The sequence below is a fragment of the Colias philodice genome, chromosome 6 (genome assembly GCF_061535455.1).
Source record: "Colias philodice isolate Cphi_HAF_F1 chromosome 6, ilColPhil1 Martin Lab GWU primary, whole genome shotgun sequence".
NCBI classification, from domain to species: Eukaryota; Metazoa; Arthropoda; class Insecta; order Lepidoptera; family Pieridae; genus Colias; species Colias philodice.
Window position 1 is genome coordinate 3,315,955 of NC_143091.1, and position 13,236 is coordinate 3,329,190.

General features: G+C 32.8%; 1 long non-coding RNA gene across 1 annotated transcript; it reads right to left on the reverse strand.

The window, feature by feature from the left end:
* Window positions 1-4,227: 4,227 nt before the first annotated feature.
* Window positions 4,228-6,232, reverse strand: LOC149487564 (uncharacterized). The gene is made up of 3 exons (XR_016315686.1): window positions 6,003-6,232; window positions 5,428-5,557; window positions 4,228-4,469 (listed from the first exon to the last, which is right to left on the reverse strand). It is a non-coding gene; the product is annotated as an uncharacterized LOC149487564 (long non-coding RNA).
* Window positions 6,233-13,236: the final 7,004 nt, after the last annotated feature.

Here is a 13,236-nt window from a genome sequence, read left to right on the forward strand (position 1 = left end):
AATACATTACTAATATCCAATATATAGCACGGGCAGGCGGTTGTCGTCAGGCAATGTGTCTGTCAGCGAAGCAATGCTGGTTGCCCGAAGCAGCATAGTAAATGTGTCTGCACCGACGTTACCGTTTCCTCCAGTATTTCTATTTGCCTGAAAAACATTCAACAACTCATTTTACACGCAATTGAATGGTTTGTTTCTGGTTATTGGCGATGATGTAAATCTCCATTCTACAACACATGATTATTTGACAATTCAGAAGGTGCAAGTTACGACTGCAATATAATAGCGTCATAAAAATGTACAAAAAATACAAGAATGTACGCACCTCGCTTGCTCTTTTATGTCATCACGTTTAAAGCCAACATAAACATAATTATTTTCTTCGTCTTATCGCGACTAAATCCGTCCATTGTGCGACGAGATTTACAATAAAGGCTTTTTTTGGGAAATTTCATGCTAACGTCAAAATTTATGGACAAATTAATTTTTATTAACGACCTTTGCTTTATCTTGATTTGTGGTCGAGGTTTAACTACGTCTTTTTGCATTGTTTTCATTTTTATGAAGATTTAACGAAAAGTTTAAAATAATTTGAAGTTTATTTAATTGAAAAAACAAGAATGTGTGTGATGATGTACATGTCTTTGAAGTATATTTTCAACTTACTATCCCATTCCTTCTATCCATTCATTCAATATAAAGGGAATTGAAAAAAAAAAAGAAAAATGGCCTGGAAGAGATCACTCTTTAGTGATAAGGTCGTCCTTTGTGCTAGTCTAGGTATAAGTTTTAGTTGTATTATTAACTAGCATAGTAAAGTGTTAAATAAATAAATAAAGGGAACTTTTATAGATACCCAGGTACTTCTAGAAAATTATCATGTTAATCGCAATATCACTTTATCTTTTTTGTGGTAATAGTGGTCGATAAGGGAGTAAGTTCATCAATTTTTTTTTCAATTAAAACCCCCTCTATTTGAACAACGTGATTGCAGATAAGTGTTATCTCGCCAAGTACAGTGATAAAACTGAACCCCACACGGGATGTCTGACTCGCTTGAGATTCGACAAATCGACAGATTATGCTAATCCCCCTGTTGTATAGAGCTGAACCTTTCCTTGCTTTAATTTAATTTATATTGAATACTTGGATACCCTGTTAAGAATAAGGAACTGTCTCATTTACGTATATTTCTTTTTTATAGACACAAATTGAAACTAATTTAAAGACTATTTAAAACTGTCTTAGTTATATACAACAGAAATTAATATGAGTAACTATGTGAGCTTATTAGTTTCAGTATTCTAATTTCCATATTGTTTTGTGTTATACAGTTTTGTGAAATACCCAGGAATATTTAAGTTATTTATAAACGCCACCCTTTAATTTCTATAAATAATATTGTACCATGATATGGTTCACCATTGTTTACAAACACATAAATTGTCATAATAATGGGAGCTTCATTTCCCTTTCCCCACAGGAACAGCGTCCATATCCGCTTTCACACTATTGTAATTGTCGTGAGACATCTATATTTTATAGTTCTAAATTTGTATGATACATTCGTCGTGTGTCTCTTTCGTGCTAGTGGAAAACTAAGTGTGTAGAAAAGGGACGCACGAATTGGTTTTAAACACAGTTTGTAAAGTTTTATAGAAACGAGTAGCAATACGATTAATCGACGAGGAGGAGGATAAATGGATGAGGTGCATTTTATTTTGTAACTATTATTTTTTATTCATGTTTTATTTATTGATACAAGAATTATGAAATATTTTGTCAAATAAGAATTATGATTGTCAATATCCAAGGATATCTCATGCAAAGTTAATTACTCTCTACCAATGACCTAAATATTTTAGTTTTGATTGACTTTTACTTTTTTTATGAATCACACTTTATATAAATTGTTGTGTAATGATTCTGCACATAATAAAGACAAGGATGTGACCGCTACGTCTGTACTACGTCTATATCAAGTGCTATACTTCCAATAAGGTACTACTAGTACAAAAAAAACAGATGCCACATCCACGCTTCTGATCCTTGTAAAATAAAATGATGAACAATAAATTAACGCTTTTGAGTAGCTCTGAGCTATTATAATGGATGCACAATAGACCGTTGATAATCTTGTTATTGATGGTCACGCGTTGTTTTATGGACATGTTTATTACAAACTACTAAGATATGTATGTGAGACGATAAAAGAAGTTTGAACTGAATGAAAGTTCAGTTTTTTTTATATATTCCGTTGGGCTGGATATTATATTTTTTTATATATTGGTTTGTCTCATGTAACTGATGAATTTCAAATATATGCTGTATGCAATGACATGTTACACAAATAACATGTCGTTGCATACATTGTTATTAGAGTTTTTTTTTGCCAATTTCCATTTGATTGTGATAATGTATATATAAGGTATGGATAAACATACTGCATAGTTTAGTTTGCTTTCATATTTTTGCTAAGTTTTAATTTAAGAATAAGAAAAAGAAATAGTTAGAGACATCTCTCACTCTCACTCTTTCATAGACATACTGGTTCTTTTTCACTAAATACTATACGATAAGGAAAATGATTGGTTTTATGTGCTCTATATTTTTATAATTAACAACAATCAATACCACATCAAGCGAATAAATTGTTATAAAAACAAACTCCTACCAATTCCATGGCTGTCAAAGCTAAATAGATTATTGACAGCAATTAAACAAATAAACGGTCGTAGTGTTATGACGTATCAATAAATACTTCACACCAATTACACGCTATTAAGCCAATAACGAGTTGTAATTGAATGGAACCTGTGGGGATGGATTGAGAAATATGCGTTTAAAATTATGTGACGAAAAGCTTGACAATAGCACAGATTAAAAATACATACATAAGTACCTTATTCTGTAATTAATTGTCGGAAATTGACGCGCCCTAGTTTTGATTTATTGTGTACCTGGAAGTCTGTTTGATATCTGCCGATTTCCCTGTAGTGCTCTTAGTAAATTGGAAAAAATATTGAACTCTACAAATTGAAAGAATAATGTGAGATAAAAGCTAGTCAAACTCTGTGTACCTATATTCCTGTATACTTGGACAAATGCTAATATATCAAATGTTAATATGTATGATAATGATCAATTCTTTTTTTTTATTGTCGATAGGCAAGCACTTGACCACAATCTCGCCTGATGTTAAGGCGAAATACAATCATGCTTGTGCACCTTTTGGGCTACGCCCCCTGGGTGGAGCATAAGAGCGCGCGGGACGCTTCACAAAAATCCCCTCGCCACGCCACACAACTGAATAGATGACGGAAACATACGGAACTAACGGAGGTTCAATGAACTTTACTTATATTCTTATATTCGCGCGGTTAAAGCTGAGTAAAGCGATCCGGCAACGTCTTTTCGTTGCCGGGCCCATCGAACTAGAAAAATCGACCTTTGTTCCTTTGCACGAAGGTCGATTTTTAATTGGTACAAATCTGGTTACAAAAAGTGAGCTTGTGACTAAATTATTTTATGATGTAATTATTTTTTATTGTTAGAATTGTCGCTACCTACGTTACTAGCTTATTTGCCAATCTTTGTAAACAAATTTTATAGTTTTTCGACATGGGGACTTTACGTACAATCTATACATATAATAAATCTGTAGAAGGGTCAATTCTGTACATTGAAAATATTGAAAAAGTAAATAGCAGGGGGTGTTACTGGATCGATACCAAACCCAAATATGTGATTAAAAAAATTTTTGTCTGTCTGTCTGTCTGTCTGTCTGTCTGTCTGTCTGTCTGTCTGTATGTTCAGGCATCACGTAAAAACTAACGGTTCGATTTCGATGAAACTTGGTATAATTATACCTTATTATCCTGGGCGTAAAATAGGATACTTTTTATCCTGGAAAAATACGTAAAAAAATTAATCTTAATTTTTCAGTTTTATCCATAGACGTTGTTCTGTAGAACCGCGAACACACGTTGCGTATTATTATAGGCCTAGCCGTATTTGGGTCCAATAGATATTTATAAGATGTCATTGTCAGAGTTACTCAAAATGGAGAAATAAACCATCCACGCGAAGACCGACATCCGCGCGGACGGAGTCGCGGGCGGAAGCTAGTATGATAATAAAAATACATAATAGAATAATGCTATTTACGTTTGTTTTTTTACATTATTATCGGTTTTAAAAGATTTAAAAAAAACGGGTTTTTGTTTTTATATCATATTTATTGAAAAAAAAAACAATAGTAGACAAAAAAATATTATTTAAGTACAATTTTGATTATTTTTGAATAAATATATCCGACATTTTGATATACGTCAGATATTTTCGAATGCTGGTTTTGTTACCATTTTATTGTTTTAATGTTTATCTTCTTGATACGACTTCTTCTCCTTGTTCCGTAAATAAATATGTCTCTTGCCCGTTACTTTGAGCTATCCTTGTACATTGAGGTGCTGAAACAACCATAATAAGTTATAATAGGAGAAAAATTAATTGATAATACCTCTTATTAAAAAGATACTGTCATCAAAACTAGAAAAAATTGCACAGCTGTGTACGTTCCTTTGTCGCTTTATTATCCTAGCCCGCAATAAACTCGATTGTCGGCGTCATACATAGCAAACTTTCTGAGAAAATCGTTCTTTTGTTTGCAAAATTTTATAATTATTATAACAAGTGCTTTCATAAAAATTAGTAAAAAATTTCGCAGCTGTGTCCGTTCGTTTATCGCTCTATTGTCCTAGCTCGTAAAAAAGTCGATTGTCGGCATCATAGTTACATAACTACAAATTTTTCAAATATTTTTTATATAAAATTTATAAGTAACTAGCGGTCCGCCCCGGCTTCGCCCGTGGTACGTATTTACGTTTTCTCTACATAAGAACCATCCTCGTACTTCAAGGAATATAATAAAAAAAGAATTATCGAAATCGGTTCAGCCGTTCTCGAGTTATGCGCTTACCAACACATTTTGCGATTCATTTTTATATATAAGATTATGCTTATGCATAATATGCAAATAGTATTCATAAAAACAAATTAAAAAACTACTCATACATACATTCATTCGAATTGATATATGTATAAATAAATATCCTTTATCTAGTCCTGTCTAGATCTAATCCTTGTCTTGGGATTGCTCACATGTGTATAGAATTGTTAGTAGATCAGCAATAAGCCTAAAATAGCATGATATCTAATAAGTAAAAAAATTACAATTACCGGTGCAGTGAAAGACCTCAGACAATAGTTATAATACAATAAAAAAAAAACAAAAAAGTTATACGCAATAGGGTTGAAATAAAAATTGTTTTTGATCTCACTGGTAATTACCTACCCGTCACTAGTCTGAAATATTCCACTATCTTCAATCTTATGACTTATGAATAAATGACATAAGAATAAACTTACACAAAAAAAGTACTATGTGAAACTGTCTGAAGATCCACATCAGTTTCTGGTAATCATGGTTGGTCTAAAAGACCAACGTGTGCGTCCTGGCTTGCAAGCTGTACATCGGATTTTTCGTGGTCGCGCTTCGCTATTAGAAATAAACATACATACACAAATCAGTAGTATATTTATTGGAAAATGAAATCTCAAAAAACAACTCAAACATTACCTATTTATTTATACCAATAATAAAATTATAAATAAAAATAAAGACAGAGTGCATAAAATTATAAAATCTTGATTTGTGCGTTGCTAAATTCAAACTTTGTAAACATATATGTACTAGTACAAAAATCATAAATAGGTACCTAGTAATCAAATTATAGGAAGATGAAATCTCAAAATATGACTAAAATAATATTACTTATTGTTATTACAAATAAGATAACTATCAAATTTTCATTTATGCGTTTCTCAATTTAGACTTGTAAACATATACCTAGTAATCAAAATATTGGAAGTTGAAATCTTTGGACTTGTAGCGACCGAAAGACATTATATATATAAATAAGCATGATAAACATTAAACTTACCTATTTAGGTTCAATAACTGTAGTTTCTTCATCTGCCTTCGCAACATTTTCTTCCTAATGTTCTCACCATCAATGTTTTGGCCACCAAAATTCACCATGTTTATGAAAAACTTTAGTAACACTAACACTAAATCACGTATGCGAGTAGACAACGGCACCGCGCGAAAAAGTTGTACAGGACTGCTCTCTAAGACGCGTTGGCGTCGACTAACAGGAGGCGGAACGGCGGAAGTGACCGGCCTGCGCGCAATTTTTTGCTCATAGTTTATAAATATATTTTTTTTAAATTGCTGATGTATTAATTGAAAAATCTAATCCCGCACGTCCCTCAAGAATTGAATGGAAGTGGATGTGGATAAAGTTTCATTGATATTACTTTACTATTGTCCAAATGAAATTGATTCTCCGTTTAATTTTTGGGCAACTTCACAACGTTTTTCTATCGAGGCAAATTTTGTCAATCGTGTTTCGGTTCCCAAACGCCACTAAACAAACTCTTCAATTAAATAAATCGATAAATAAAAAAAATCAAATTCAAAGTTTTTGAAGAAAAAAATTAATTCTCCGTGCGCTCGAAACGTCTGTTTTGGGTCTCATTTCGCCTTAATCTGAGATGGTACGCGCTTCCCTAGAAGGTACCTGTTCACTCTACGCTTGTAGACCCCCTTATTAATTGCTTAAAAAGCTTGTATTGATATATCAAATTTCAGTCTATAGTTTTAGGAAAACTTAAAATGTAGCAAAGAAAAGCAACGTAAATAATCCATACTAATATTATAAATGCGAAAGTAACTCTGTCTGTCTGTCTGTCTGTTACTCAATCACGCCTAAACTAATGAACCAATTTGCATGAAATTTGGTATGGAGATATTTTGATAAACGAGAAAGGACATAGGCTACCTTTTATTGCGAAATATGTACCACGGGCGAAGCCGGGGCGGACCACTAGTAATTAATAACTTTCTTACAGTTTTGTCGTATGTATTATCCATCAAATGCGGAACACTGGTTAAATAGTTTAGTTTAGAGTAAAATAGTTTTAACACGATATAGTTCTAAGCAGGATAATAATTAATGAAAACGTATAAATGAAATATTATTAGATAATATTATGTTAGATTAAGTATATCAACTACAACAAATCTTAGGACTTTGCAAAGGTCGTAAACTTTCTTTGTATTAAATTCAACAAAAAGAAACTGGTGGTCCATTATTGCGAAACATGTGCAACAAATGTGGGGTTCGAATAGGTAGGTGCACATTAAAAAGGATTTCAGTGGCCATAAAGACTGCTCTAAATTTAAAGCTATAGATTAAAATCAGCTGTCAGAAGCAATTAAACGCTACGCATTCGCACTTTGTCGTACAAACTAATCCTGCACTTGAAATATGTTTGGTGCCCTAGGGCGTCTTAATTTTTATCGTTAGGGATCGAAGGGTCCAAGCTGCGGCTGTATGCAATGTTCACGTATTTAGGATTATAACGATCTGCGAGTTTTTTTTTTCGTTAAGTTGTAAATTTAGTTGTTGCTATTTTTAAGAAATAATAAAACTTATCTGACTCAGGCAATAACTAAAATTGCAAGAAATTTTTAAAATTATAAGCTCTAAAGTCTAAAGAGTGAATACAATATTCAAAACTATTTTTTATCTCATTATTTCCAACACTATATTTCATTGTTGTACTAATTTAACTTATAACCAGTTTAAACAGCTTTAAAAATATTTTAAAAAATAAAACCGGCCAAGTGCGAGTCGGGCTCGCGCACAAAGGGTTCCGTAGCAGCAAATATAATAAATTACAGTTAAATCAACCTATCTCAAAAACTATAAGAGATACTTTGATCAAACCAAAAATCGTTGAAAGAGTTAATTAGCATGCATCACCTCTATTTTTTTTAGAATTTTATACCCCGTAGTTATAAAAATAGAGGGGGGGGGACATACTTTTTACGACTTTGAGAGCTGATATCTCAAAAACCGTTCACTTTAAGAAAAATGTTTTTTAGAAAACTTTATATCATTTTAAAAGACCTTTCCATTGATACCCCACACGGGTATGTACATCGAAAAAAAAAATTTCATCCCTCAGTTACATGTATGGGGGGCCCCACCCCCAATTCTTTTTTTTACTATTTAGTGTCATATTTTTGTAGCGGTTCATACAACACATATTCCCATCAAATTTCATCACTGTAGTACTTATAGTTTCCGAGTAAATCGGCTGTGACAGACGGACAGACGGACAGACGGACAGACGGACATGACGAAACTATAAGGGTTCCGTTTTTGCCATTTTGGCTACGGAACCCTAAAAAACGTAATTTATATATTTTAAATTTTCATGAGTTTCAAAACAGTTTTTCTAATGCAATTCTTGTCACGCTCATAACAACTGGAGGAAAAGTGAAGGGTCAATTTAACCTCTCGGAGGGCCGGGTCACGAAAATTAGACCCCCGAGAGTTGAGTGCATCCGACCTGCATATGTGCATAGCCGTGGATGGCTTTATGCAACATGATGAATCATGAAACGTAGATGCTTTTATAAACGGTATATATTTTTTTTTATTCAAAAATTGTTCAGGCATTTGACCGCGATCTCGCCTGATGTTAAGCGCAGATGCGGTCCACTTGGTTAGCATGCCTGATCAGAGAGGTAAGTATAGCCTATTCACTCTTTTCTTTTAAAATGTAAGTTAACATTAGATATCTCAGATTCAATGTCATAGTATGTTATTGGTAGGTACAGTAAGTAAATTACTATTCTAATATTACAGTAGTATTATTTTATCTCAATTATAAGAAATTTTATCAAGGAAAAATTGATATAAATTTCTCGTAATGATAGGACAATTTAAACAGCTGATGTATTTAAACCGACTTCCCATGTTGTTATGTTATATTTTTGCTTCAATATACTTATGTAATACATAGAGATTGTTCTTCCATAAATTAAAATACATACGCGCGTACATTCCATTAGCAGACTCTACAAATTCAGATCTGCAAGTCACGTTCCGTGCAAAACCATCCTCGCAGTTCGCAATGAAGTTATCAAGAAATTTAGGGGCACTATTCGCAGCAGGGGGCACAAAAAAGCTAACACGTCACACAATTGCTCTGCGTTTGTTAGGGGAGCTCGTAGTCTGGGATCTGGATGGGAAATTTGTTAGATTACGGGCGGAGTATGATACGTGAGAGTAACGGTGCTTTTAGGATATGTGAACGAGGAATATAGAGTATGTATGATTGTGCTTATACATGTGTTTTAATGATGCAGCTGTATGTACCTACAAAATTCTTTTGCCAAAATTATTTTGTTCATTAGTCGATACATAATGTTGATTAAGTTAGTCTCTTTATAACATAACTTTCTTGCTGAACGCAATTAAAACAAAAAGTTCTTACATTATTATATATTTGAGTATAGCTTTGTATCTTTTTCCCTGCATTACATTTCAGGATATTATTTTTTGATGGTACGCTATCAATATTATTAGAATATTTGCAACGCGCTCTCAGCCTATGCGAATAGTGAATAATAAATAACTGTCTTATTCATAGTGTTAAAAGTTTAAACCCTCTATTGAGCAATCGTTGATGAATGCTCGTCGGTAGCAGTTAAGGGTTTTATTGTCTCGCTTTGGAGTCACTTCAGTGTTTGCTTGATTCATTGTAAATGGATTGGGTATTATGATTTAGATTTTAGAAAGGCTTTTTTCTTCACAATGTCTTTCTTTTTAGCAATATTTTGTCAAATATCCTATAAAATATTGCTATTTGCTTATAGTTGACATTAATATAATAGGCAAAATAATTTGTTTAGATACTTAGCTACCTTTCTAAAAAGTAGTATTTATTATAAATTATAAAGAGTTGGGTAACTGATAACCCACGACTAAAACTGCTGAATTTGAAGAATTTATCTGCAAAAGTTCATAGTTTACATACTATACACATTATATATTACTATACTATATACACTCTAGTAATGTGCAGTTCCATGTTATAATTAACATCAAACTTGCCTCATTATAATTTATATCTCATGTAACCTCCATATAAATCCCGTGAATAACTATGAAATCCAGCATGCACTTAGCAAACAAGTAAAAGATCGACAAAGAATCGTTGCGCCCGGCCATTTACACTCGGTTTTAATCAATGAAGTTCTGAACCAATAGCTTTTCACACAAAGGGAATAATTGAGCTGGCTGATGTTCTTCGGAAAATGGACGCAAGATAAAAGCGAAAGAAACTGTATACAAAATATGTGAAAGTATATCTGTAGAAATAGAAACCTGTAGGAAATTACAGCACGTTGAATTATTTATGTCTAAATATCGGTAGTCCTTCCACTTTCTATTTTAACTATAATTTATGCCTTTGATGCTTAGGTAGATTTCCTTTACACAGAGTATATTTACACACAAATAGATATTGCACCGAAAATATACTGAAATTTAACAAATCTATTACCAAGCCGCGTTTCACATCCTTTTTACCTTATAATATGAATTATTATAAGTACATACTAATTGTTTTTTTAACTTAAGATTAGGATGATTTTTGGATCTACGCTTTTTACTTAACCCATATGCACATACAATCCGGATTGCAAGTCTTTATTGGATTGTGGCAGACTTCGAGACAGTCTGATAGATACTGCTTGATAGAAATATAAAAATATTATCTTTTATATGAAAATGCACGATTTCCTTGTGTGATGCGATATTGCTGTTCTTGACCAGTTTATTCAAGGGAACGGGACTCATAGTTTGTTCATTCTTTTGTTATTTGCTTCCAAGTGGAACAACTTCAACACAACCGTTGTACCAGTTCGGATTCGCTAAAGTTTTTAAAACAAAAGAACACAGTGTTTTCTTTCGAGTGCTACGGTTTTGTTTCTTGTGATTGTTAGGGAAATAACCGTTTGGAAATATTTTGCTTTTGCTCCAATTCTAGAAAGTTGAATTTTTTAGTTTGTAGCACGACCGAGCTTCACGTCGTAGATCCGTACATCGGTTGTACTGCAAACTCACAACTCCATTTTGGCACGAAGTTTTAAAAATTGTTTTTTTTTTCACTGCACTAAATAGAGCTCCATAATAAATTTAGATATTACAATTAACTTTTCGGTAGGTAAAGCTGTAGAAATACAATAACAGAGACATCATTATTAGTATAAAAAAAATATATAATTAATGTGGCTGCTACTTCCGTGCCCTGTAGAGTGTATGTACATCAACCTTCTATAAATATAATTACAAAAATTCACATTAGATTTACCAAAAAACCTAATAAAAATTCTTATACTTTTAGCTAAAACCAATTCTAAAGCTAAAAGTTGGCCGATTCACTTATAAAAGTCCATAAAATAAAATGAATGTCGTCGTGGGAAATGATAGCAAGCCTCAACTTGAATTACATTCCCTGACATTTACAAACGAGAACGCTATATTTTCTAAACTGAAATTACGAGAAGTTACTAGGTACAAGGTAGAACACGGATAAATCCTTTTATTGTTAGTAGTACAACAAATTGTTTGTATAAATTCTTTATGAATAAAAAAATGAGTGGTAATGAATTTAATATTAGATACCTAAATAGTAAGTATATATTCATTATTCATTACAACTTGACTTTTTTTTTAAACTTAAGCGGAAAATATTGTCATTGTTTCTCAAAGTTTAATAATGAATTGAATTGTTATACTATAGAACCAAAAACAAGTTTACGAATGTTTTAACGATTTTACAGATAACTAAATAGTTATAAAGTAAACTATTCGTGCAATGTTTTTTGCGACGCTATTCTTAAAAAAAATGAAAGGAATGTATTGTATTGTATCAGCCTGTCGTGTCCCAATGCTGAGCAAAGGCCTCTCCAAGTAGCTTCCACGAATCGCGGTCTTGTCCTAATGAAAACCAATCATTTTTAAATTGGTGAAGTTCATCTCGCCATCTCTTCTTCGGCCTGCCCCGACGTCTTCTATCTGTTCCTGGGCTCCACAAAGTGGTTATCTTGGCCCACAGTTCGTCCGGCATGTACTTACATATAATTTATCTTACATACTTACATAATATTCTCCAACGAGACGATCCCCAGCAAATCGAAAAGCAATAATAATTGCGCACAAGAGCTTATATAAGAAGCAAATTACCATAGTTACTGTATCATGTGATCCCATGTCAATATTCACGATTGCAGGATTATGAGGGGCCAAAGTGTAACCTTGTTATACACCCTTCGATGCACAAGGGATGCAGGGTCACGTACCAGGGACGGTAGCGTCTATTGTTTTTTTAAGGCTGTAAATATCCCATAGGAAATCTATATGGATTTATATGACAAGCATGTTTTATACAAAAGTAATAATTGCATTAGGAAATAATAGTTTTATGCATAACAAATGTGTAGACTAAGTGTGTAGACTAGAATACGGCACGAACGATCATTTCACTTCATTTTGATTGGTCATCCGACTGCCAATTGAAAGCTTTCAATTGGCGAAATTTAAGCGAAACGATCGTTTGTGGCGTTTGTCTTATGTGACATTCTAACTTTGCAGAAAGTGAATTAATAAAATTAGTGGGGTAATTACTACGTTAACAGTTAATTAGTATTTAAATTAAATTCTAAGTTTTCAATAAATTTCTACAAATCACGTGTGTCTAGTTATTTTGTCAATTTCACATCTAAACAAATCTCTTCAACAGTTATTTTATTTCACATCCAATTATATAAACTTATTCTTAACTTGTACATAAAACCTTATAACTTGTACATAAAAAAAAACAAACCTCAATTTACGGAACACTAACAAAGGGGTTCCGTGACCCGGTGACTCACTGCGTCTCAATCAGACACCTCGTGCCTGGCCCATAGACGATAACTGTCATTTTTAATTATTCCTTGGGGTTGCCATCGAGCACCTAACAATCCCAATTTATAGCACGTTTATTGCCGATACGAGTTTGTGTGTTATGGGGAAAATTTTATGACGTAAAAATACGTTGGTATATACAGAATTATTTTATAAATACATATTATATTTCTCAATTCGTTACTTGCCATTTATTACATGTTTCTTAAACATAGAAATTAAAAAAAAGGAGTCATTGCATAGTACGTATACCTAAAACAAAAAAGCTTAGCTATATCTGTCCCTATGTATGCTGTCTTTAAAACTAAGCAACAGATTTTGACGCGGTTTTTTTTAAGATAGGAAG